The sequence below is a fragment of the Taudactylus pleione genome, unplaced genomic scaffold (assembly GCF_031769625.1).
Source record: "Taudactylus pleione unplaced genomic scaffold, aTauple2 ptg000550l, whole genome shotgun sequence".
Classification (NCBI taxonomy): Eukaryota; Metazoa; Chordata; class Amphibia; order Anura; family Myobatrachidae; genus Taudactylus; species Taudactylus pleione.
In genome coordinates, this window is record NW_028284952.1 from 2,077,501 (window position 1) to 2,097,500 (window position 20,000).

At 37.7% G+C, this 20,000-nt stretch overlaps 8 non-coding genes and 74 pseudogenes across 8 annotated transcripts; all 82 read left to right on the forward strand.

The window, feature by feature from the left end:
• The window catches only part of LOC148490972 (5S ribosomal RNA), a 119-nt pseudogene extending 55 nt beyond the window's left edge, over window positions 1-64 (forward strand).
• Window positions 65-180: 116 nt separating this feature from the next.
• On the forward strand, window positions 181-299 carry LOC148490973 (5S ribosomal RNA; annotated as a pseudogene).
• A 115-nt stretch (window positions 300-414) lies between these two features.
• On the forward strand, window positions 415-533 carry LOC148490974 (5S ribosomal RNA; annotated as a pseudogene).
• A 116-nt stretch (window positions 534-649) lies between these two features.
• On the forward strand, window positions 650-768 carry LOC148490975 (5S ribosomal RNA; annotated as a pseudogene).
• A 116-nt stretch (window positions 769-884) lies between these two features.
• Window positions 885-1,003, forward strand: LOC148490976 (5S ribosomal RNA; annotated as a pseudogene).
• A 116-nt stretch (window positions 1,004-1,119) lies between these two features.
• Window positions 1,120-1,238, forward strand: LOC148490977 (5S ribosomal RNA; annotated as a pseudogene).
• Window positions 1,239-1,353: 115 nt separating this feature from the next.
• LOC148490978 (5S ribosomal RNA) lies at window positions 1,354-1,472 on the forward strand (annotated as a pseudogene).
• Window positions 1,473-1,588: 116 nt separating this feature from the next.
• Window positions 1,589-1,707, forward strand: LOC148490979 (5S ribosomal RNA; annotated as a pseudogene).
• Window positions 1,708-1,823: 116 nt separating this feature from the next.
• On the forward strand, window positions 1,824-1,942 carry LOC148490980 (5S ribosomal RNA; annotated as a pseudogene).
• A 116-nt stretch (window positions 1,943-2,058) lies between these two features.
• LOC148490981 (5S ribosomal RNA) lies at window positions 2,059-2,177 on the forward strand (annotated as a pseudogene).
• Window positions 2,178-2,293: 116 nt separating this feature from the next.
• Window positions 2,294-2,412, forward strand: LOC148490982 (5S ribosomal RNA; annotated as a pseudogene).
• Window positions 2,413-2,528: 116 nt separating this feature from the next.
• Window positions 2,529-2,647, forward strand: LOC148490983 (5S ribosomal RNA; annotated as a pseudogene).
• Window positions 2,648-3,240: 593 nt separating this feature from the next.
• Window positions 3,241-3,359, forward strand: LOC148490984 (5S ribosomal RNA; annotated as a pseudogene).
• A 116-nt stretch (window positions 3,360-3,475) lies between these two features.
• On the forward strand, window positions 3,476-3,594 carry LOC148490985 (5S ribosomal RNA; annotated as a pseudogene).
• Window positions 3,595-3,710: 116 nt separating this feature from the next.
• Window positions 3,711-3,829, forward strand: LOC148490986 (5S ribosomal RNA). The gene has a single exon (XR_015871311.1). It is a non-coding gene; the product is annotated as a 5S ribosomal RNA (ribosomal RNA).
• A 116-nt stretch (window positions 3,830-3,945) lies between these two features.
• On the forward strand, window positions 3,946-4,065 carry LOC148490987 (5S ribosomal RNA; annotated as a pseudogene).
• Window positions 4,066-4,180: 115 nt separating this feature from the next.
• Window positions 4,181-4,299, forward strand: LOC148490988 (5S ribosomal RNA; annotated as a pseudogene).
• Window positions 4,300-4,414: 115 nt separating this feature from the next.
• On the forward strand, window positions 4,415-4,533 carry LOC148490989 (5S ribosomal RNA; annotated as a pseudogene).
• A 116-nt stretch (window positions 4,534-4,649) lies between these two features.
• LOC148490990 (5S ribosomal RNA) lies at window positions 4,650-4,769 on the forward strand (annotated as a pseudogene).
• A 115-nt stretch (window positions 4,770-4,884) lies between these two features.
• Window positions 4,885-5,003, forward strand: LOC148490991 (5S ribosomal RNA; annotated as a pseudogene).
• A 115-nt stretch (window positions 5,004-5,118) lies between these two features.
• On the forward strand, window positions 5,119-5,237 carry LOC148490992 (5S ribosomal RNA; annotated as a pseudogene).
• Window positions 5,238-5,353: 116 nt separating this feature from the next.
• LOC148490993 (5S ribosomal RNA) lies at window positions 5,354-5,472 on the forward strand (annotated as a pseudogene).
• Window positions 5,473-5,588: 116 nt separating this feature from the next.
• On the forward strand, window positions 5,589-5,707 carry LOC148490994 (5S ribosomal RNA; annotated as a pseudogene).
• Window positions 5,708-5,822: 115 nt separating this feature from the next.
• LOC148490995 (5S ribosomal RNA) lies at window positions 5,823-5,941 on the forward strand (annotated as a pseudogene).
• A 116-nt stretch (window positions 5,942-6,057) lies between these two features.
• On the forward strand, window positions 6,058-6,176 carry LOC148490996 (5S ribosomal RNA; annotated as a pseudogene).
• A 115-nt stretch (window positions 6,177-6,291) lies between these two features.
• On the forward strand, window positions 6,292-6,410 carry LOC148490997 (5S ribosomal RNA). Its single transcript, XR_015871484.1, has one exon. It is a non-coding gene; the product is annotated as a 5S ribosomal RNA (ribosomal RNA).
• Window positions 6,411-6,526: 116 nt separating this feature from the next.
• Window positions 6,527-6,645, forward strand: LOC148490998 (5S ribosomal RNA; annotated as a pseudogene).
• A 116-nt stretch (window positions 6,646-6,761) lies between these two features.
• Window positions 6,762-6,880, forward strand: LOC148490999 (5S ribosomal RNA; annotated as a pseudogene).
• Window positions 6,881-6,996: 116 nt separating this feature from the next.
• LOC148491000 (5S ribosomal RNA) lies at window positions 6,997-7,115 on the forward strand (annotated as a pseudogene).
• A 115-nt stretch (window positions 7,116-7,230) lies between these two features.
• Window positions 7,231-7,349, forward strand: LOC148491001 (5S ribosomal RNA). Its single transcript, XR_015871314.1, has one exon. It is a non-coding gene; the product is annotated as a 5S ribosomal RNA (ribosomal RNA).
• A 116-nt stretch (window positions 7,350-7,465) lies between these two features.
• Window positions 7,466-7,584, forward strand: LOC148491002 (5S ribosomal RNA; annotated as a pseudogene).
• A 116-nt stretch (window positions 7,585-7,700) lies between these two features.
• LOC148491003 (5S ribosomal RNA) lies at window positions 7,701-7,819 on the forward strand (annotated as a pseudogene).
• Window positions 7,820-7,932: 113 nt separating this feature from the next.
• Window positions 7,933-8,051, forward strand: LOC148491004 (5S ribosomal RNA; annotated as a pseudogene).
• A 115-nt stretch (window positions 8,052-8,166) lies between these two features.
• LOC148491005 (5S ribosomal RNA) lies at window positions 8,167-8,285 on the forward strand (annotated as a pseudogene).
• A 115-nt stretch (window positions 8,286-8,400) lies between these two features.
• On the forward strand, window positions 8,401-8,519 carry LOC148491006 (5S ribosomal RNA). The gene has a single exon (XR_015870591.1). It is a non-coding gene; the product is annotated as a 5S ribosomal RNA (ribosomal RNA).
• A 116-nt stretch (window positions 8,520-8,635) lies between these two features.
• LOC148491007 (5S ribosomal RNA) lies at window positions 8,636-8,755 on the forward strand (annotated as a pseudogene).
• A 115-nt stretch (window positions 8,756-8,870) lies between these two features.
• Window positions 8,871-8,989, forward strand: LOC148491008 (5S ribosomal RNA; annotated as a pseudogene).
• A 115-nt stretch (window positions 8,990-9,104) lies between these two features.
• Window positions 9,105-9,223, forward strand: LOC148491009 (5S ribosomal RNA; annotated as a pseudogene).
• Window positions 9,224-9,339: 116 nt separating this feature from the next.
• Window positions 9,340-9,459, forward strand: LOC148491010 (5S ribosomal RNA; annotated as a pseudogene).
• A 115-nt stretch (window positions 9,460-9,574) lies between these two features.
• Window positions 9,575-9,693, forward strand: LOC148491011 (5S ribosomal RNA; annotated as a pseudogene).
• A 115-nt stretch (window positions 9,694-9,808) lies between these two features.
• On the forward strand, window positions 9,809-9,927 carry LOC148491012 (5S ribosomal RNA; annotated as a pseudogene).
• Window positions 9,928-10,043: 116 nt separating this feature from the next.
• LOC148491013 (5S ribosomal RNA) lies at window positions 10,044-10,162 on the forward strand (annotated as a pseudogene).
• A 116-nt stretch (window positions 10,163-10,278) lies between these two features.
• Window positions 10,279-10,397, forward strand: LOC148491014 (5S ribosomal RNA; annotated as a pseudogene).
• Window positions 10,398-10,512: 115 nt separating this feature from the next.
• Window positions 10,513-10,631, forward strand: LOC148491015 (5S ribosomal RNA; annotated as a pseudogene).
• Window positions 10,632-10,747: 116 nt separating this feature from the next.
• Window positions 10,748-10,866, forward strand: LOC148491016 (5S ribosomal RNA; annotated as a pseudogene).
• Window positions 10,867-10,982: 116 nt separating this feature from the next.
• Window positions 10,983-11,101, forward strand: LOC148491017 (5S ribosomal RNA; annotated as a pseudogene).
• Window positions 11,102-11,217: 116 nt separating this feature from the next.
• LOC148491018 (5S ribosomal RNA) lies at window positions 11,218-11,336 on the forward strand (annotated as a pseudogene).
• Window positions 11,337-11,451: 115 nt separating this feature from the next.
• LOC148491019 (5S ribosomal RNA) lies at window positions 11,452-11,570 on the forward strand (annotated as a pseudogene).
• Window positions 11,571-11,686: 116 nt separating this feature from the next.
• Window positions 11,687-11,805, forward strand: LOC148491020 (5S ribosomal RNA; annotated as a pseudogene).
• Window positions 11,806-11,921: 116 nt separating this feature from the next.
• Window positions 11,922-12,040, forward strand: LOC148491021 (5S ribosomal RNA; annotated as a pseudogene).
• A 115-nt stretch (window positions 12,041-12,155) lies between these two features.
• On the forward strand, window positions 12,156-12,274 carry LOC148491022 (5S ribosomal RNA; annotated as a pseudogene).
• Window positions 12,275-12,389: 115 nt separating this feature from the next.
• Window positions 12,390-12,508, forward strand: LOC148491023 (5S ribosomal RNA; annotated as a pseudogene).
• A 116-nt stretch (window positions 12,509-12,624) lies between these two features.
• Window positions 12,625-12,743, forward strand: LOC148491024 (5S ribosomal RNA; annotated as a pseudogene).
• Window positions 12,744-12,859: 116 nt separating this feature from the next.
• Window positions 12,860-12,978, forward strand: LOC148491025 (5S ribosomal RNA; annotated as a pseudogene).
• Window positions 12,979-13,094: 116 nt separating this feature from the next.
• LOC148491026 (5S ribosomal RNA) lies at window positions 13,095-13,213 on the forward strand (annotated as a pseudogene).
• Window positions 13,214-13,329: 116 nt separating this feature from the next.
• On the forward strand, window positions 13,330-13,448 carry LOC148491027 (5S ribosomal RNA; annotated as a pseudogene).
• A 116-nt stretch (window positions 13,449-13,564) lies between these two features.
• LOC148491028 (5S ribosomal RNA) lies at window positions 13,565-13,683 on the forward strand (annotated as a pseudogene).
• Window positions 13,684-13,799: 116 nt separating this feature from the next.
• Window positions 13,800-13,918, forward strand: LOC148491029 (5S ribosomal RNA; annotated as a pseudogene).
• A 593-nt stretch (window positions 13,919-14,511) lies between these two features.
• LOC148491030 (5S ribosomal RNA) lies at window positions 14,512-14,630 on the forward strand (annotated as a pseudogene).
• Window positions 14,631-14,746: 116 nt separating this feature from the next.
• Window positions 14,747-14,865, forward strand: LOC148491031 (5S ribosomal RNA; annotated as a pseudogene).
• Window positions 14,866-14,981: 116 nt separating this feature from the next.
• On the forward strand, window positions 14,982-15,100 carry LOC148491032 (5S ribosomal RNA). The gene has a single exon (XR_015871316.1). It is a non-coding gene; the product is annotated as a 5S ribosomal RNA (ribosomal RNA).
• A 116-nt stretch (window positions 15,101-15,216) lies between these two features.
• On the forward strand, window positions 15,217-15,336 carry LOC148491033 (5S ribosomal RNA; annotated as a pseudogene).
• Window positions 15,337-15,451: 115 nt separating this feature from the next.
• Window positions 15,452-15,570, forward strand: LOC148491034 (5S ribosomal RNA; annotated as a pseudogene).
• A 115-nt stretch (window positions 15,571-15,685) lies between these two features.
• On the forward strand, window positions 15,686-15,804 carry LOC148491035 (5S ribosomal RNA; annotated as a pseudogene).
• Window positions 15,805-15,920: 116 nt separating this feature from the next.
• On the forward strand, window positions 15,921-16,040 carry LOC148491036 (5S ribosomal RNA; annotated as a pseudogene).
• A 115-nt stretch (window positions 16,041-16,155) lies between these two features.
• Window positions 16,156-16,274, forward strand: LOC148491037 (5S ribosomal RNA; annotated as a pseudogene).
• A 115-nt stretch (window positions 16,275-16,389) lies between these two features.
• On the forward strand, window positions 16,390-16,508 carry LOC148491038 (5S ribosomal RNA; annotated as a pseudogene).
• Window positions 16,509-16,624: 116 nt separating this feature from the next.
• LOC148491039 (5S ribosomal RNA) lies at window positions 16,625-16,743 on the forward strand (annotated as a pseudogene).
• A 116-nt stretch (window positions 16,744-16,859) lies between these two features.
• Window positions 16,860-16,978, forward strand: LOC148491040 (5S ribosomal RNA; annotated as a pseudogene).
• A 115-nt stretch (window positions 16,979-17,093) lies between these two features.
• LOC148491041 (5S ribosomal RNA) lies at window positions 17,094-17,212 on the forward strand (annotated as a pseudogene).
• Window positions 17,213-17,328: 116 nt separating this feature from the next.
• LOC148491042 (5S ribosomal RNA) lies at window positions 17,329-17,447 on the forward strand (annotated as a pseudogene).
• A 115-nt stretch (window positions 17,448-17,562) lies between these two features.
• LOC148491043 (5S ribosomal RNA) lies at window positions 17,563-17,681 on the forward strand. The gene has a single exon (XR_015871485.1). It is a non-coding gene; the product is annotated as a 5S ribosomal RNA (ribosomal RNA).
• Window positions 17,682-17,797: 116 nt separating this feature from the next.
• On the forward strand, window positions 17,798-17,916 carry LOC148491044 (5S ribosomal RNA; annotated as a pseudogene).
• Window positions 17,917-18,032: 116 nt separating this feature from the next.
• LOC148491045 (5S ribosomal RNA) lies at window positions 18,033-18,151 on the forward strand (annotated as a pseudogene).
• A 116-nt stretch (window positions 18,152-18,267) lies between these two features.
• On the forward strand, window positions 18,268-18,386 carry LOC148491046 (5S ribosomal RNA; annotated as a pseudogene).
• Window positions 18,387-18,501: 115 nt separating this feature from the next.
• LOC148491047 (5S ribosomal RNA) lies at window positions 18,502-18,620 on the forward strand. Its single transcript, XR_015871317.1, has one exon. It is a non-coding gene; the product is annotated as a 5S ribosomal RNA (ribosomal RNA).
• A 116-nt stretch (window positions 18,621-18,736) lies between these two features.
• LOC148491048 (5S ribosomal RNA) lies at window positions 18,737-18,855 on the forward strand (annotated as a pseudogene).
• Window positions 18,856-18,971: 116 nt separating this feature from the next.
• On the forward strand, window positions 18,972-19,090 carry LOC148491049 (5S ribosomal RNA; annotated as a pseudogene).
• Window positions 19,091-19,205: 115 nt separating this feature from the next.
• On the forward strand, window positions 19,206-19,324 carry LOC148491050 (5S ribosomal RNA; annotated as a pseudogene).
• A 115-nt stretch (window positions 19,325-19,439) lies between these two features.
• LOC148491051 (5S ribosomal RNA) lies at window positions 19,440-19,558 on the forward strand (annotated as a pseudogene).
• Window positions 19,559-19,674: 116 nt separating this feature from the next.
• Window positions 19,675-19,793, forward strand: LOC148491052 (5S ribosomal RNA). Its single transcript, XR_015870593.1, has one exon. It is a non-coding gene; the product is annotated as a 5S ribosomal RNA (ribosomal RNA).
• A 116-nt stretch (window positions 19,794-19,909) lies between these two features.
• Window positions 19,910-20,000, forward strand: part of LOC148491053 (5S ribosomal RNA) — a 120-nt pseudogene continuing 29 nt past the window's right edge.

The following is a 20,000-nucleotide window of genomic DNA, read 5'->3' on the forward strand; positions in this document are numbered from 1 at the left end:
ACAGTGTTGGGCCTGGTAAGTACTTGGATGGGATACCACCGGGGAATACCAGGTGCAGTAGGTAATTTTATACTGCCATAACATTCTTTTCTATTACATTTTACATTTAATTTTTTCAACTTATCAATGAATTTACTTGAGTTAAGAAGTAATTGAGGTCTAAAGTTAAAGGTGTTTGGCACCTACAGCCAAACCACACTGGACATGCCCAATATCATCTGATCTTGGAAGCTATGCAGTGTTGGGCCTGGTTAGTACTTGGATGGGAGACCACCTGGGAATGCCAGGTGCAGTAGGTAATTTTATACTGCCATAACATTCTTTTCTATTACATTTTACATTTCATTTTTCAACTAATCATTGAATTTACTTGAGTTAAGAAGTAAAAGAGGTCTAAAGTTAATGTTTTTGAGCACCTACAGCCAAACCACACTGGACATGCCCAATCTCGTCTGAACTTGGAAGCTATGCAGTGTTGGGCCTGGTTAGTACTTGGATGGGAGACCACCTTGGAATACCAGGTGCTGTAGGTAATTTTATACTGCCATAACAGTCTTTTCTATTACATTTTACATTTAATTTTTTCAACTTTTCAATGAATTTACTTGAGTTAAGAAGTAATAGAGGTCTAAAATTAATGGTTTTGGGCACCTACAGCCAAAGCACACTGGACATGCCCAATATCGTCTGATCTTGGAAGCTATGCAGTGTTGGGCCTGGTTAGTACTTGGATGGGAGACCACCTTGGAATCCCAGGTGCTGTAGGTAATTGTATACTGCCATAACAGTCTTTTCTATTACATTTTACATTTAATTTTTTCAACTTATCAATGATTTTACTTGAGTTAAGAAGTAATAGAGGTCTAAAGTTAATGCTTTTGAGCACCTACAGCCAAACCACACTGGACATGCCCAATCTTGTTTGATCTTGGAAGCTATGCAGTGTTGGGCCTGGTTAGTACTTGGAAGGGAGACCACCTGGGAATACCAGGTGCTGTAGGTAATTTTATATAGTCATAACATTCTTTTCTATTACATTTTACATTACATTTTTTCAACTTATCAATGAATTAACTTGAGTTAAGAAGTAAAAGACGTCTAAAGTTAATGTTTTTGAGCACCTACAGTCAAACCACACTGGACATGCCCAATCTCGTCTGATCTTGAAAGCTATGCTGTGTTGGGCCTGGTTAGTACTTGGATGGGAGACCACCTGGGAATGCCAGGTGCTGTAGGTAATTTTATACTGAAATAACATTCTTTTCTATTACATTTTACATTTCATTTTTCAACTAATCATTGAATTTACTTGAGTTAAGAAGTAAAAGAGGTCTAAAGTTAATGTTTTTGAGCACCTACAGCCAAACCACACTGGACATGCCCAATCTCAACTGAACTTGGAAGCTATGCAGTGTTGGGCCTGGTTAGTACATGGATGGGAGACCACCTGGGAATACCAGGTGCTGTAGGTAATTTTATACTGCCATAACATTCTTTTCTATTACATTTTACATTTAATTTTTTCAACTTATCAATGAATTTACTTGAGTTAAGAAGTAATAGAGGTCTAAAGTTAATGTTTTTGAGCACCTACAGCCAAACCACACAGGACATGCCCAATCTCGTCTGAACTTGGATGCTATGCAGTGTTGGGCCTGGTTAGTACTTGGATGGGAGACCACCTGGGAATACCAGGTGCTGTAGGTAATTTTATACTGCCATAACATTCTTTTCTATTACATTTTACATTTAATTTTTTCAACTTATCAATGAATTTACTTGAGTTAAGAAGTAATAGTGTTCTAAAATTAATGTTTTTGAGCACCTACAGCCAAACCACACTGGACATGCCCAATCTCATCTGATCTTGGAAGCTATGCAGTGTTGGGCCTGGTTAGTACTTGGACGGGAGATCACCTGGGAATACCAGGTGCTGTAGGTAATTTTATATAGCCATAACATTCTTTTCTATTACATTTTACATTACATTTTTTCAACTTATCAATGAATTTACTTGAGTTAAGAAGTAATAGAGGTCTAAAGTTAATGTTTTTGAGCACCTACAGCCAAACCACACTGGACATGCCCAATCTTGTCTGATATTGGAAGCTATGCAGTGTTGGGCCTGGTTAGTACTTGGATGGGAGACCACCAGGGAATACCAGCTGCTGTAGTTCATTTTATCATACTATAAAATTCTTTTCTATTACATTTTACATTTAATTTTTTCAACTTATCAATGAACTTACTTGAGTTAAAAAGTAATAGAGGTCTAAAGTTAATGTTTTTGTGCACCTACAGCCAATCCTCACTGGACATGCCCAATCTCGTCTGATCTTGGAAGCTATACAGTGTTGGGCCTGGTAAGTACTTGGATGGGATACCACCTGGGAATACCAGGTGCAGTAGGTAATTTTATACTGCCATAACATTCTTTTCTATTACATTTTACATTTAATTTTTTCAACTTATCAATGAATTTACTTGAGTTAAGAAGTAATTGAGGTCTAAAGTTAAAGGTTTTGGGCACCTACAGCCAAACCACACTGGACATGCCCAATATCATCTGATCTTGGAAGCTATGCAGTGTTGGGCCTGGTTAGTACTTGGATGGGAGACCACCTGGGAATACCAGGTGCTGTAGGTAATTTTATACTGCCATAACATTCTTTTCTATTACATTTTACATTTAATTTTTTCAACTTATCAATGAATTTACTTGAGTTAAGAAGTAATAGAGGTCTAAAATTAATGGTTTTGGGCACCTACAGCCAAAGCACACTGGACATGCCCAATATCGTCTGATCTTGAAAGCTATGGAGTTTTGGGCCTGGTTAGTACTTGGATGGGAGACCACCTTGGAATACCAGGTGCTGTAGGTAATTGTATACTGCCATAACAGTCTTTTCTATTACATTTTACATTTAATTTTTTCAACTTATCAATGAATTTACTTGAGTTAAGAAGTAATAGAGGTCTAAAGTTAATGTTTTTGAGCACCTACAGCCAAACCACACTGGACATGCCCAACCTCATCTGATCTTGGAAGCTATGCAGCTATGCAGTGGTGGGCCTGGTTAGTACTTGGATGGGAGACCACCTAGGAATCGCAGGTGCTGTAGATAATTTTATACTGCCATAACATTCTTTCCTATTACATTTTACATTTCATTTTTCAACTAATCATTGAATTTACTTGAGTTAAGAAGTAAAAGAGGTCTAAAGTTAATGTTTTTGAGCACCTACAGCCAAACCACACTGGACATGCCCAATCTTGTCTGATATTGGAAGCTATGCAGTGTTGGGCCTGGTTAGTACTTGGATGGAAGACCACCAGGGAATACCAGCTGCTGTAGTTCATTTTATCATACTATAAAATTCTTTTCTATTACATTTTACATTTAATTTTTTCAAATTATCAATGAACTTACTTGAGTTAAAAAGTAATAGAGGTCTAAAGTTAATGTTTTTGTGCACCTACAGCCAATCCTCACTGGACATGCCCAATCTCGTCTGATCTTGGATGCTATACAGTGTTGGGCCTGGTAAGTACTTGGATGGGATACCACCTGGGAATACCAGGTGCAGTAGGTAATTTTATACTGCCATAACATTCTTTTCTATTACATTTTACATTAAATTTTTTCAACTTATCAATGAATTTACTTGAGTTAAGAAGTAATTGAGGTCTAAAGTTAAAGGTGTTAGGCACCTACAGCCAAACCACACTGGACATGCCCAATCTCAACTGAACTTGGAAGCTATGCAGTGTTGGGCCTGGTTAGTACTTGGATGGGAGACCACCTGGGAATACCAGGTGCTGTAGGTAATTTTATACTGCCATAACATTCTTTTCTATTACATTTTACATTTAATTTTTTCAACTTATCAATGAATTTACTTGAGTTAAGAAGTAATAGAGGTCTAAAATTAATGTTTTTGAGCACCTACAGCCAAACCACACTTATACATGCCCAATATCGTCTGATCTTGGAAGCTATGCAGTGTTGGGCCTGGTTAGTACTTGGATGGGAGACCACCTGAGAACACCAGATGCTGTAGGTAATTTTATACTGCCGTAACATTCTTTTCCATTACATTTTACATTTCATTTTTCAACTTATCATTGAATTTACTTGAGTTAAGAAGTAAAAGAGGTCTAAAGTTAATGTTTTTGAGCACCTACAGCCAAACCACACTGGACATGCCCAATCTCGTCTGATCTTGGAAGCTATGCAGTGGTGGGGCTGGTTAGTACTTGAATGGGAGACCACCTAGGAATCCCAGGTGCTGTAGGTAATTTTATACTGCCATAACATTCTTTTCTATTACATTTTACATTTCATTTTTCAACTAATCATTGAATTTTCTTGAGTTAAGAAGTAATAGAGGTCTAAAGTTAATGTTTTTGAGCAGCTACAGCCAAACCACACTGGACATGCCCAATCTCGTCTGAACTTGGATGCTATGCAGTGTTGGGCCTGGTTAGTACTTGGATGGGAGACCACCTGGGAATACCAGGTGCTGTAGGTAATTTTATACTGCCATAACATTCTTTTCTATTACATTTTACATTTAATTTTTTCAACTTATCAATGAATTTACTTGAGTTAAGAAGTAATAGAGGTCTAAAATTAATGTTTTTGAGCACCTACAGCCAAACCACACTTATACATGCCCAATATCGTCTGATCTTGGAAGCTATGCAGTGTTGGGCCTGGTTAATACTTGGATGGGAGACCACCTGGGAACACCAGGTGCTGTAGGTAATTTTATACTGCCGTAACATTCTTTTCCATTACATTTTACATTTCATTTTTCAACTTATCATTGAATTTACTTGAGTTAAGAAGTAAAAGAGGTCTAAAGTTAATGTTTTTGAGCACCTACAGCCAAACCACACTGGACATGCCCAATCTCGTCTGATCTTGGAAGCTATGCAGTGGTGGGCCTGGTTAGTACTTGGATGGGAGACCACCTAGGAATCCCAGGTGCTGTAGGTAATTTTATACTGCCATAACATTCTTTTCTATTACATTTTACATTTCATTTTTCAACTAATCATTGAATTTTCTTGAGTTAAAAAGTAGTAGAGGTCTAAAGTTAATGTTTTTGTGCACCTACAGCCAATCCTCACTGGACATGCCCAATCTCGTCTGATCTTGGAAGCTATACAGTGTTGGGCCTGGTAAGTACTTGGATGGGATACCACCTGGGAATACCAGGTGCAGTAGGTAATTTTATACTGCCATAACATTCTTTTCTATTACATTTTACATTTAATTTTTTCAAATTATCAATGAATTTACTTGAGTTAAGAAGTAATAGAGGTCAAAAGTTAATGCTTTTGAGCACCTACAGCCAAACCACACTGGACATGCCCAATCTCATTTGATCTTGGAAGCTATGCAGTGTTGGGCCTGGTTAGTACTTGGACGGGAGACCACCTGGGAATACCAGGTGCTGTAGGTAATTTTATACTGCCATAACATTCTTTTCTATTACATTTTACATTTAATTTTTTCAACTTATCAATGAATTTACTTGAGTTAAGAAGTAATTGAGGTCTAAAGTTAAAGGTTTTGGGCACCTACAGCCAAACCACACTGGACATGCCCAATATCATCTGATCTTGGAAGCAATGCAGTGTTGGGCCTGGTTAGAACTTGGATGGGAGACCACCTGGGAATGCCAGGTGCTGTAGGTAATTTTATACTGCCATAACATTCTTTTCTATTACATGTTACATTTCATTTTTCAACTAATCATTGAATTTACTTGAGTTAAGAAGTAAAAGAGGTCTAAAGTTAATGTTTTTGAGCACCTACAGCCAAACCACACTGGACATGCCCAATCTCGTCTGATCTTGGATGCTATACAGTGTTGGGCCTGGTAAGTACTTGGATGGGATACCACCGGGGAATACCAGGTGCAGTAGGTAATTTTATACTGCCATAACATTCTTTTCTATTACATTTTACATTTAATTTTTTCAACTTATCAATGAATTTACTTGAGTTAAGAAGTAATTGAGGTCTAAAGTTAAAGGTGTTTGGCACCTACAGCCAAACCACACTGGACATGCCCAATATCATCTGATCTTGGAAGCTATGCAGTGTTGGGCCTGGTTAGTACTTGGATGGGAGACCACCTGGGAATGCCAGGTGCAGTAGGTAATTTTATACTGCCATAACATTCTTTTCTATTACATTTTACATTTCATTTTTCAACTAATCATTGAATTTACTTGAGTTAAGAAGTAAAAGAGGTCTAAAGTTAATGTTTTTGAGCACCTACAGCCAAACCACACTGGACATGCCCAATCTCGTCTGAACTTGGAAGCTATGCAGTGTTGGGCCTGGTTAGTACTTGGATGGGAGACCACCTGGGAATACCAGGTGCTGTAGGTAATTTTATACTGCCATAACCTTCTTTTCTATTACATTTTACATTTAATTTTTTCAACTTATCAATGAATTTACTTGAGTTAAGAAGTAATAGAGGTCTAAAATTAATGGTTTTGGGCACCTACAGCCAAAGCACACTGGACATGCCCAATATCGTCTGATCTTGGAAGCTATGCAGTGTTGGGCCTGGTTAGTACTTGGATGGGAGACCACCTTGGAATCCCAGGTGCTGTAGGTAATTGTATACTGCCATAACAGTCTTTTCTATTACATTTTACATTTAATTTTTTCAACTTATCAATGATTTTACTTGAGTTAAGAAGTAATAGAGGTCTAAAGTTAATGCTTTTGAGCACCTACAGCCAAACCACACTGGACATGCCCAATCTCGTTTGATCTTGGAAGCTATGCAGTGTTGGGCCTGGTTAGTACTTGGAAGGGAGACCACCTGGGAATACCAGGTGCTGTAGGTAATTTTATATAGTCATAACATTCTTTTCTATTACATTTTACATTACATTTTTTCAACTTATCAATGAATTAACTTGAGTTAAGAAGTAAAAGACGTCTAAAGTTAATGTTTTTGAGCACCTACAGTCAAACCACACTGGACATGCCCAATCTCGTCTGATCTTGAAAGCTATGCTGTGTTGGGCCTGGTTAGTACTTGGATGGGAGACCACCTGGGAATGCCAGGTGCTGTAGGTAATTTTATACTGAAATAACATTCTTTTCTATTACATTTTACATTTCATTTTTCAACTAATCATTGAATTTACTTGAGTTAAGAAGTAAAAGAGGTCTAAAGTTAATGTTTTTGAGCACCTACAGCCAAACCACACTGGACATGCCCAATCTCAACTGAACTTGGAAGCTATGCAGTGTTGGGCCTGGTTAGTACTTGGATGGGAGACCACCTGGGAATACCAGGTGCTGTAGGTAATTTTATACTGCCATAACATTCTTTTCTATTACATTTTACATTTAATTTTTTCAACTTATCAATGAATTTACTTGAGTTAAGAAGTAATAGAGGTCTAAAGTTAATGTTTTTGAGCACCTACAGCCAAACCACACAGGACATGCCCAATCTCGTCTGAACTTGGATGCTATGCAGTGTTGGGCCTGGTTAGTACTTGGATGGGAGACCACCTGGGAATACCAGGTGCTGTAAGTAATTTTATACTGCCATAACATTCTTTTCTATTACATTTTACATTTAATTTTTTCAACTTATCAATGAATTTACTTGAGTTAAGAAGTAATAGAGGTCTAAAATTAATGTTTTTGAGCACCTACAGCCAAACCACACTGGACATGCCCAATATCGTCTGATCTTGGAAGCTATGCAGTGTTGGGCCTGGTTAGTACTTGAATGGGAGACCACCTGGGAACACCAGGTGCTGTAGGTAATTTTATACTGCCGTAACATTCTTTTCATTACATTTACATTTCATTTTTCAACTTATCATTGAATTTACTTGAGTTAAGAAGTAAAAGAGGTCTAAAGTTAATGTTTTTGAGCACCTACATCCAAACCACACTGGACATGCCCAATCTCGTCTGATTTTGGAAGCTATGCAGTGGAGGGCCTGGTTAGTACTTGGATGGGAGACCACCTAGGAATCCCAGGTGCTGTAGGTAATTTTATACTGCCATAACATTCTTTTCTATTACATTTTACATTTCATTTTTCAACTAATCATTGAATTTTCTTGAGTTAAAAAGTAATAGAGGTCTAAAGTTAATGTTTTTGTGCACCTACAGCCAATCCTCACTGGACATGCCCAATCTCGTCTGATCTTGGAAGCTATACAGTGTTGGGCCTGGTAAGTACTTGAATGGGATACCACCTGGGAATACCAGGTGCAGTAGGTAATTTTATACTGCCATAACATTCTTTTCTATTACATTTTACATTTAATTTTTCAACTTATCAATGAATTTACTTGAGTTAAGAAGTAATAGAGGTCAAAAGTTAATGCTTTTGAGCACCTACAGCCAAACCACACTGGACATGCCCAATCTCGTTTGATCTTGGAAGCTATGCAGTGTTGGGCCTGGTTAGTACTTGGATGGGAGACCACCTGGGAATACCAGGTGCTGTAGGTAATTTTATACTGCCATAACATTCTTTTCTATTACATTTTACATTTAATTTTTTCAACTTATCAATGAAATTACTTGAGTTAAGAAGTAATAGAGGTCTAAAATTAATGTTTTTGAGCACCTACAGCCAAACCACACTTATACATGCCCAATATCGTCTGATCTTGGAAGCTATGCAGTGTTGGGCCTGGTTAGTACTTGGATGGGAGACCTCCTGGGAACACCAGATGCTGTAGGTAATTTTATACTGCCGTAACATTCTTTTCCATTACATTTTACATTTCATTTTTCAACTTATCATTGAATTTACTTGAGTTAAGAAGTAAAAGAGGTCTAAAGTTAATGTTTTTGAGCACCTACAGCCAAACCACACTGGACATGCCCAATCTCGTCTGATCTTGGAAGCTATGCAGTGGTGGGCCTGGTTAGTACTTGGATGGGAGACCACCTAGGAATCCCAGGTGCTGTAGGTAATTTTATACTGCCATAACATTCTTTTCTATTACATTTTACATTTCATTTTTCAACTAATCATTGAATTTTCTTGAGTTAAGAAGTAATAGAGGTCTAAAGTTAATGTTTTTGAGCAGCTACAGCCAAACCACACTGGACATGCCCAATCTCGTCTGAACTTGGATGCTATGCAGTGTTGGGCCTGGTTAGTACTTGGATGGGAGACCACCTGGGAATACCAGGTGCTGTAGGTAATTTTATACTGCCATAACATTCTTTTCTATTACATTTTACATTTAATTTTTTCAACTTATCAATGAATTTACTTGAGTTAAGAAGTAATAGAGTTCTAAAATTAATGTTTTTGAGCACCTACAGCCAAACCACACTTATACATGCCCAATATCGTCTGATCTTGGAAGCTATGCAGTGTTGGGCCTGGTTAGTACTTGGATGGGAGACCACCTGGGAACACCAGGTGCTGTAGGTAATTTTATACTGCCGTAACATTCTTTTCCATTACATTTTACATTTCATTTTTCAACTTATCATTGAATTTACTTGAGTTAAGAAGTAAAAGAGGTCTAAAGTTAATGTTTTTGAGCACCTACAGCCAAACCACACTGGACATGCCCAATCTCGTCTGATCTTGGAAGCTATGCAGTGGTGGACCTGGTTAGTACTTGGATGGGAGACCACCTAGGAATCCCAGGTGCTATAGGTAGTTTTATACTGCCATAACATTCTTTTCTATTACATTTTACATTTCATTTTTCAACTAATCATTGAATTTTCTTGAGTTAAAAAGTAGTAGAGGTCTAAAGTTAATGTTTTTGTGCACCTACAGCCAATCCTCACTGGACATGCCCAATCTCGTCTGATCTTGGAAGCTATACAGTGTTGGGCCTGGTAAGTACTTGGATGGGATACCACCTGGGAATACCAGGTGCAGTAGGTAATTTTATACTGCCATAACATTCTTTTCTATTACATTTTACATTTAATTTTTTCAACTTATCAATGAATTTACTTGAGTTAAAAAGTAATAGAGGTCTAAAGTTAATGTTTTTGTGCACCTACAGCCAATCCTCACTGGACATGCCCAATCTCGTCTGATCTTGGAAGCTATACAGTGTTGGGCCTGGTAAGTACTTGGATGGGATACCACCGGGGAATACCAGGTGCAGTAGGTAATTTTATACTGCCATAACATTCTTTTCTATTACATTTTACATTTAATTTTTTCAACTTATCAATGAATTTACTTGAGTTAAGAAGTAATTGAGGTCTAAAGTTAAAGGTGTTTGGCACCTACAGCCAAACCACACTGGACATGCCCAATATCATCTGATCTTGGAAGCTATGCAGTGTTGGGCCTGGTTAGTACTTGGATGGGAGACCACCTGGGAATGCCAGGTGCAGTAGGTAATTTTATACTGCCATAACATTCTTTTCTATTACATTTTACATTTCATTTTTCAACTAATCATTGAATTTACTTGAGTTAAGAAGTAAAAGAGGTCTAAAGTTAATGTTTTTGAGCACCTACAGCCAAACCACACTGGACATGCCCAATCTCGTCTGAACTTGGAAGCTATGCAGTGTTGGGCCTGGTTAGTACTTGGATGGGAGACCACCTTGGAATACCAGGTGCTGTAGGTAATTTTATACTGCCATAACAGTCTTTTCTATTACATTTTACATTTAATTTTTTCAACTTTTCAATGAATTTACTTGAGTTAAGAAGTAATAGAGGTCTAAAATTAATGGTTTTGGGCACCTACAGCCAAAGCACACTGGACATGCCCAATATCGTCTGATCTTGGAAGCTATGCAGTGTTGGGCCTGGTTAGTACTTGGATGGGAGACCACCTTGGAATCCCAGGTGCTGTAGGTAATTGTATACTGCCATAACAGTCTTTTCTATTACATTTTACATTTAATTTTTTCAACTTATCAATGATTTTACTTGAGTTAAGAAGTAATAGAGGTCTAAAGTTAATGCTTTTGAGCACCTACAGCCAAACCACACTGGACATGCCCAATCTTGTTTGATCTTGGAAGCTATGCAGTGTTGGGCCTGGTTAGTACTTGGAAGGGAGACCACCTGGGAATACCAGGTGCTGTAGGTAATTTTATATAGTCATAACATTCTTTTCTATTACATTTTACATTACATTTTTTCAACTTATCAATGAATTAACTTGAGTTAAGAAGTAAAAGACGTCTAAAGTTAATGTTTTTGAGCACCTACAGTCAAACCACACTGGACATGCCCAATCTCGTCTGATCTTGAAAGCTATGCTGTGTTGGGCCTGGTTAGTACTTGGATGGGAGACCACCTGGGAATGCCAGGTGCTGTAGGTAATTTTATACTGAAATAACATTCTTTTCTATTACATTTTACATTTCATTTTTCAACTAATCATTGAATTTACTTGAGTTAAGAAGTAAAAGAGGTCTAAAGTTAATGTTTTTGAGCACCTACAGCCAAACCACACTGGACATGCCCAATCTCAACTGAACTTGGAAGCTATGCAGTGTTGGGCCTGGTTAGTACATGGATGGGAGACCACCTGGGAATACCAGGTGCTGTAGGTAATTTTATACTGCCATAACATTCTTTTCTATTACATTTTACATTTAATTTTTTCAACTTATCAATGAATTTACTTGAGTTAAGAAGTAATAGAGGTCTAAAGTTAATGTTTTTGAGCACCTACAGCCAAACCACACAGGACATGCCCAATCTCGTCTGAACTTGGATGCTATGCAGTGTTGGGCCTGGTTAGTACTTGGATGGGAGACCACCTGGGAATACCAGGTGCTGTAGGTAATTTTATACTGCCATAACATTCTTTTCTATTACATTTTACATTTAATTTTTTCAACTTATCAATGAATTTACTTGAGTTAAGAAGTAATAGTGTTCTAAAATTAATGTTTTTGAGCACCTACAGCCAAACCACACTGGACATGCCCAATATCGTCTGATCTTGGAAGCTATGCAGTGTTGGGCCTGGTTAGTACTTGAATGGGAGACCACCTGGGAACACCAGGTGCTGTAGGTAATTTTATACTGCCGTAACATTCTTTTACATTACATTTTACATTTCATTTTTCAACTTATCATTGAATTTACTTGAGTTAAGAAGTAATTGAGGTCTAAAGTTAAAGGTTTTGGGCACCTACAGCCAAACCACACTGGACATGCACAATATCATCTGATCTTGGAAGCTATGCAGTGTTGGGCCTGGTTAGAACTTGGATGGGAGACCACCTGGGAATGCCAGATGCTGTAGGTAATTTTATACTGCCATAACATTCTTTTCTATTACATTTTACATTTCATTTTTCAACTAATCATTGAATTTACTTGAGTTAAGAAGTAAAAGAGGTCTAAAGTTAATGTTTCTGAGCACCTACAGCCAAACCACACTGGACATGCCCAATCTCGACTGAACTTGGAAGATATGCAGTGTTGGGCCTGGTTAGTACTTGGATGGGAGACCACCTGGGAATACCAGGTGCTGTAGGTAATTTTATACTGCCATAACATTCTTTTCTATTACATTTTACATTTAATTTTTTCAACTTATCAATGAATTTACTTGAGTTAAGAAGTAATAGAGGTCTAAAATTAATGTTTTTGAGCACCTACAGCCAAACCACACAGGACATGCCCAGTCTCATCTGAACTTGGAAGCTATGCAGTGTTGGGCCTGGTTAGTACTTGGATGGGAGACCCACTGGGAATACCAGGTGCTGTAGGTAATTTTATACTGCCATAACATTCTTTTCTATTACATTTTACATTTAATTTTTTCAACTTATCAATGAATTTACTTGAGTTAAGAAGTAATAGAGGTCTAAAGTTAATGTTTTTCAGCACCTACAGCCAAACCACACTGGACATGCCCAATCTCGTCTGATCTTGGAAGCTATGCAGTGGTGGGCCTGGTTAGTACTTGGATGGGAGACCACCTAGGAATCCCAAGTGCTGTAGGTAATTTTATACTGCCATAACAGTCTTTTCTACTACATTTTACATTTAATTTTTTCAACTTATCAATGAATTTACTTGAGTTAAGAAGTAATAGAGGTCTAAAGTTAATGCTTTTGAGCACCTACAGCCAAACCACACTGGACATGCCCAATCTCATCTGATCTTGGAAGCTATGCAGTGTTGGGCCTGGTTAGTACTTGGACGGGAGATCACCTGGGAATACCAGGTGCTGTAGGTAATTTTATATAGCCATAACATTCTTTTCTATTACATTTTACATTACATTTTTTCAACTTATCAATGAATTTACTTGAGTTAAGAAGTAATAGAGGTCTAAAGTTAATGTTTTTGAGCACCTACAGCCAAACCACACTGGACATGCCCAATCTTGTCTGATATTGGAAGCTATGCAGTGTTGGGCCTGGTTAGTACTTGGATGGGAGACCACCAGGGAATACCAGCTGCTGTAGTTCATTTTATCATACTATAAAATTCTTTTCTATTACATTTTACATTTAATTTTTTCAACTTATCAATGAACTTACTTGAGTTAAAAAGTAATAGAGGTCTAAAGTTAATGTTTTTGTGCACCTACAGCCAATCCTCACTGGACATGCCCAATCTCGTCTGATCTTGGAAGCTATACAGTGTTGGGCCTGGTAAGTACTTGGATGGGATACCACCTGGGAATACCAGGTGCAGTAGGTAATTTTATACTGCCATAACATTCTTTTCTATTACATTTTACATTTAATTTTTTCAACTTATCAATGAATTTACTTGAGTTAAGAAGTAATTGAGGTCTAAAGTTAAAGGTTTTGGGCACCTACAGCCAAACCACACTGGACATGCCCAATATCATCTGATCTTGGAAGCTATGCAGTGTTGGGCCTGGTTAGTACTTGGATGGGAGACCACCTGGGAATACCAGGTGCTGTAGGTAATTTTATACTGCCATAACATTCTTTTCTATTACATTTTACATTTAATTTTTTCAACTTATCAATGAATTTACTTGAGTTAAGAAGTAATAGAGGTCTAAAATTAATGGTTTTGGGCACCTACAGCCAAAGCACACTGGACATGCCCAATATCGTCTGATCTTGAAAGCTATGGAGTTTTGGGCCTGGTTAGTACTTGGATGGGAGACCACCTTGGAATACCAGGTGCTGTAGGTAATTGTATACTGCCATAACAGTCTTTTCTATTACATTTTACATTTAATTTTTTCAACTTATCAATGAATTTACTTGAGTTAAGAAGTAATAGAGGTCTAAAGTTAATGTTTTTGAGCACCTACAGCCAAACCACACTGGACATGCCCAACCTCATCTGATCTTGGAAGCTATGCAGCTATGCAGTGGTGGGCCTGGTTAGTACTTGGATGGGAGACCACCTAGGAATCGCAGGTGCTGTAGATAATTTTATACTGCCATAACATTCTTTCCTATTACATTTTACATTTCATTTTTCAACTAATCATTGAATTTACTTGAGTTAAGAAGTAAAAGAGGTCTAAAGTTAATGTTTTTGAGCACCTACAGCCAAACCACACTGGACATGCCCAATCTTGTCTGATATTGGAAGCTATGCAGTGTTGGGCCTGGTTAGTACTTGGATGGAAGACCACCAGGGAATACCAGCTGCTGTAGTTCATTTTATCATACTATAAAATTCTTTTCTATTACATTTTACATTTAATTTTTTCAAATTATCAATGAACTTACTTGAGTTAAAAAGTAATAGAGGTCTAAAGTTAATGTTTTTGTGCACCTACAGCCAATCCTCACTGGACATGCCCAATCTCGTCTGATCTTGGATGCTATACAGTGTTGGGCCTGGTAAGTACTTGGATGGGATACCACCTGGGAATACCAGGTGCAGTAGGTAATTTTATACTGCCATAACATTCTTTTCTATTACATTTTACATTAAATTTTTTCAACTTATCAATGAATTTACTTGAGTTAAGAAGTAATTGAGGTCTAAAGTTAAAGGTGTTAGGCACCTACAGCCAAACCACACTGGACATGCCCAATCTCAACTGAACTTGGAAGCTATGCAGTGTTGGGCCTGGTTAGTACTTGGATGGGAGACCACCTGGGAATACCAGGTGCTGTAGGTAATTTTATACTGCCATAACATTCTTTTCTATTACATTTTACATTTAATTTTTTCAACTTATCAATGAATTTACTTGAGTTAAGAAGTAATAGAGGTCTAAAATTAATGTTTTTGAGCACCTACAGCCAAACCACACTTATACATGCCCAATATCGTCTGATCTTGGAAGCTATGCAGTGTTGGGCCTGGTTAGTACTTGGATGGGAGACCACCTGGGAACACCAGATGCTGTAGGTAATTTTATACTGCCGTAACATTCTTTTCCATTACATTTTACATTTCATTTTTCAACTTATCATTGAATTTACTTGAGTTAAGAAGTAAAAGAGGTCTAAAGTTAATGTTTTTGAGCACCTACAGCCAAACCACACTGGACATGCCCAATCTCGTCTGATCTTGGAAGCTATGCAGTGGTGGGGCTGGTTAGTACTTGAATGGGAGACCACCTAGGAATCCCAGGTGCTGTAGGTAATTTTATACTGCCATAACATTCTTTTCTATTACATTTTACATTTCATTTTTCAACTAATCATTGAATTTTCTTGAGTTAAGAAGTAATAGAGGTCTAAAGTTAATGTTTTTGAGCAGCTACAGCCAAACCACACTGGACATGCCCAATCTCGTCTGAACTTGGATGCTATGCAGTGTTGGGCCTGGTTAGTACTTGGATGGGAGACCACCTGGGAATACCAGGTGCTGTAGGTAATTTTATACTGCCATAACATTCTTTTCTATTACATTTTACATTTAATTTTTTCAACTTATCAATGAATTTACTTGAGTTAAGAAGTAATAGAGGTCTAAAATTAATGTTTTTGAGCACCTACAGCCAAACCACACTTATACATGCCCAATATCGTCTGATCTTGGAAGCTATGCAGTGTTGGGCCTGGTTAATACTTGGATGGGAGACCACCTGGGAACACCAGGTGCTGTAGGTAATTTTATACTGCCGTAACATTCTTTTCCATTACATTTTACATTTCATTTTTCAACTTATCATTGAATTTACTTGAGTTAAGAAGTAAAAGAGGTCTAAAGTTAATGTTTTTGAGCACCTACAGCCAAACCACACTGGACATGCCCAATCTCGTCTGATCTTGGAAGCTATGCAGTGGTGGGCCTGGTTAGTACTTGGATGGGAGACCACCTAGGAATCCCAGGTGCTGTAGGTAATTTTATACTGCCATAACATTCTTTTCTATTACATTTTACATTTCATTTTTCAACTAATCATTGAATTTTCTTGAGTTAAAAAGTAGTAGAGGTCTAAAGTTAATGTTTTTGTGCACCTACAGCCAATCCTCACTGGACATGCCCAATCTCGTCTGATCTTGGAAGCTATACAGTGTTGGGCCTGGTAAGTACTTGGATGGGATACCACCTGGGAATACCAGGTGCAGTAGGTAATTTTATACTGCCATAACATTCTTTTCTATTACATTTTACATTTAATTTTTTCAAATTATCAATGAATTTACTTGAGTTAAGAAGTAATAGAGGTCAAAAGTTAATGCTTTTGAGCACCTACAGCCAAACCACACTGGACATGCCCAATCTCATTTGATCTTGGAAGCTATGCAGTGTTGGGCCTGGTTAGTACTTGGACGGGAGACCACCTGGGAATACCAGGTGCTGTAGGTAATTTTATACTGCCATAACATTCTTTTCTATTACATTTTACATTTAATTTTTTCAACTTATCAATGAATTTACTTGAGTTAAGAAGTAATTGAGGTCTAAAGTTAAAGGTTTTGGGCACCTACAGCCAAACCACACTGGACATGCCCAATATCATCTGATCTTGGAAGCAATGCAGTGTTGGGCCTGGTTAGAACTTGGATGGGAGACCACCTGGGAATGCCAGGTGCTGTAGGTAATTTTATACTGCCATAACATTCTTTTCTATTACATGTTACATTTCATTTTTCAACTAATCATTGAATTTACTTGAGTTAAGAAGTAAAAGAGGTCTAAAGTTAATGTTTTTGAGCACCTACAGCCAAACCACACTGGACATGCCCAATCTCGTCTGATCTTGGATGCTATACAGTGTTGGGCCTGGTAAGTACTTGGATGGGATACCACCGGGGAATACCAGGTGCAGTAGGTAATTTTATACTGCCATAACATTCTTTTCTATTACATTTTACATTTAATTTTTTCAACTTATCAATGAATTTACTTGAGTTAAGAAGTAATTGAGGTCTAAAGTTAAAGGTGTTTGGCACCTACAGCCAAACCACACTGGACATGCCCAATATCATCTGATCTTGGAAGCTATGCAGTGTTGGGCCTGGTTAGTACTTGGATGGGAGACCACCTGGGAATGCCAGGTGCAGTAGGTAATTTTATACTGCCATAACATTCTTTTCTATTACATTTTACATTTCATTTTTCAACTAATCATTGAATTTACTTGAGTTAAGAAGTAAAAGAGGTCTAAAGTTAATGTTTTTGAGCACCTACAGCCAAACCACACTGGACATGCCCAATCTCGTCTGAACTTGGAAGCTATGCAGTGTTGGGCCTGGTTAGTACTTGGATGGGAGACCACCTGGGAATACCAGGTGCTGTAGGTAATTTTATACTGCCATAACCTTCTTTTCTATTACATTTTACATTTAATTTTTTCAACTTATCAATGAATTTACTTGAGTTAAGAAGTAATAGAGGTCTAAAATTAATGGTTTTGGGCACCTACAGCCAAAGCACACTGGACATGCCCAATATCGTCTGATCTTGGAAGCTATGCAGTGTTGGGCCTGGTTAGTACTTGGATGGGAGACCACCTTGGAATCCCAGGTGCTGTAGGTAATTGTATACTGCCATAACAGTCTTTTCTATTACATTTTACATTTAATTTTTTCAACTTATCAATGATTTTACTTGAGTTAAGAAGTAATAGAGGTCTAAAGTTAATGCTTTTGAGCACCTACAGCCAAACCACACTGGACATGCCCAATCTCGTTTGATCTTGGAAGCTATGCAGTGTTGGGCCTGGTTAGTACTTGGAAGGGAGACCACCTGGGAATACCAGGTGCTGTAGGTAATTTTATATAGTCATAACATTCTTTTCTATTACATTTTACATTACATTTTTTCAACTTATCAATGAATTAACTTGAGTTAAGAAGTAAAAGACGTCTAAAGTTAATGTTTTTGAGCACCTACAGTCAAACCACACTGGACATGCCCAATCTCGTCTGATCTTGAAAGCTATGCTGTGTTGGGCCTGGTTAGTACTTGGATGGGAGACCACCTGGGAATGCCAGGTGCTGTAGGTAATTTTATACTGAAATAACATTCTTTTCTATTACATTTTACATTTCATTTTTCAACTAATCATTGAATTTACTTGAGTTAAGAAGTAAAAGAGGTCTAAAGTTAATGTTTTTGAGCACCTACAGCCAAACCACACTGGACATGCCCAATCTCAACTGAACTTGGAAGCTATGCAGTGTTGGGCCTGGTTAGTACTTGGATGGGAGACCACCTGGGAATACCAGGTGCTGTAGGTAATTTTATACTGCCATAACATTCTTTTCTATTACATTTTACATTTAATTTTTTCAACTTATCAATGAATTTACTTGAGTTAAGAAGTAATAGAGGTCTAAAGTTAATGTTTTTGAGCACCTACAGCCAAACCACACAGGACATGCCCAATCTCGTCTGAACTTGGATGCTATGCAGTGTTGGGCCTGGTTAGTACTTGGATGGGAGACCACCTGGGAATACCAGGTGCTGTAAGTAATTTTATACTGCCATAACATTCTTTTCTATTACATTTTACATTTAATTTTTTCAACTTATCAATGAATTTACTTGAGTTAAGAAGTAATAGAGGTCTAAAATTAATGTTTTTGAGCACCTACAGCCAAACCACACTGGACATGCCCAATATCGTCTGATCTTGGAAGCTATGCAGTGTTGGGCCTGGTTAGTACTTGAATGGGAGACCACCTGGGAACACCAGGTGCTGTAGGTAATTTTATACTGCCGTAACATTCTTTTCCATTACATTTTACATTTCATTTTTCAACTTATCATTGAATTTACTTGAGTTAAGAAGTAAAAGAGGTCTAAAGTTAATGTTTTTGAGCACCTACATCCAAACCACACTGGACATGCCCAATCTCGTCTGATTTTGGAAGCTATGCAGTGGAGGGCCTGGTTAGTACTTGGATGGGAGACCACCTAGGAATCCCAGGTGCTGTAGGTAATTTTATACTGCCATAACATTCTTTTCTATTACATTTTACATTTCATTTTTCAACTAATCATTGAATTTTCTTGAGTTAAAAAGTAATAGAGGTCTAAAGTTAATGTTTTTGTGCACCTACAGCCAATCCTCACTGGACATGCCCAATCTCGTCTGATCTTGGAAGCTATACAGTGTTGGGCCTGGTAAGTACTTGAATGGGATACCACCTGGGAATACCAGGTGCAGTAGGTAATTTTATACTGCCATAACATTCTTTTCTATTACATTTTACATTTAATTTTTTCAACTTATCAATGAATTTACTTGAGTTAAGAAGTAATAGAGGTCAAAAGTTAATGCTTTTGAGCACCTACAGCCAAACCACACTGGACATGCCCAATCTCGTTTGATCTTGGAAGCTATGCAGTGTTGGGCCTGGTTAGTACTTGGATGGGAGACCACCTGGGAATACCAGGTGCTGTAGGTAATTTTATACTGCCATAACATTCTTTTCTATTACATTTTACATTTAATTTTTTCAACTTATCAATGAAATTACTTGAGTTAAGAAGTAATAGAGGTCTAAAATTAATGTTTTTGAGCACCTACAGCCAAACCACACTTATACATGCCCAATATCGTCTGATCTTGGAAGCTATGCAGTGTTGGGCCTGGTTAGTACTTGGATGGGAGA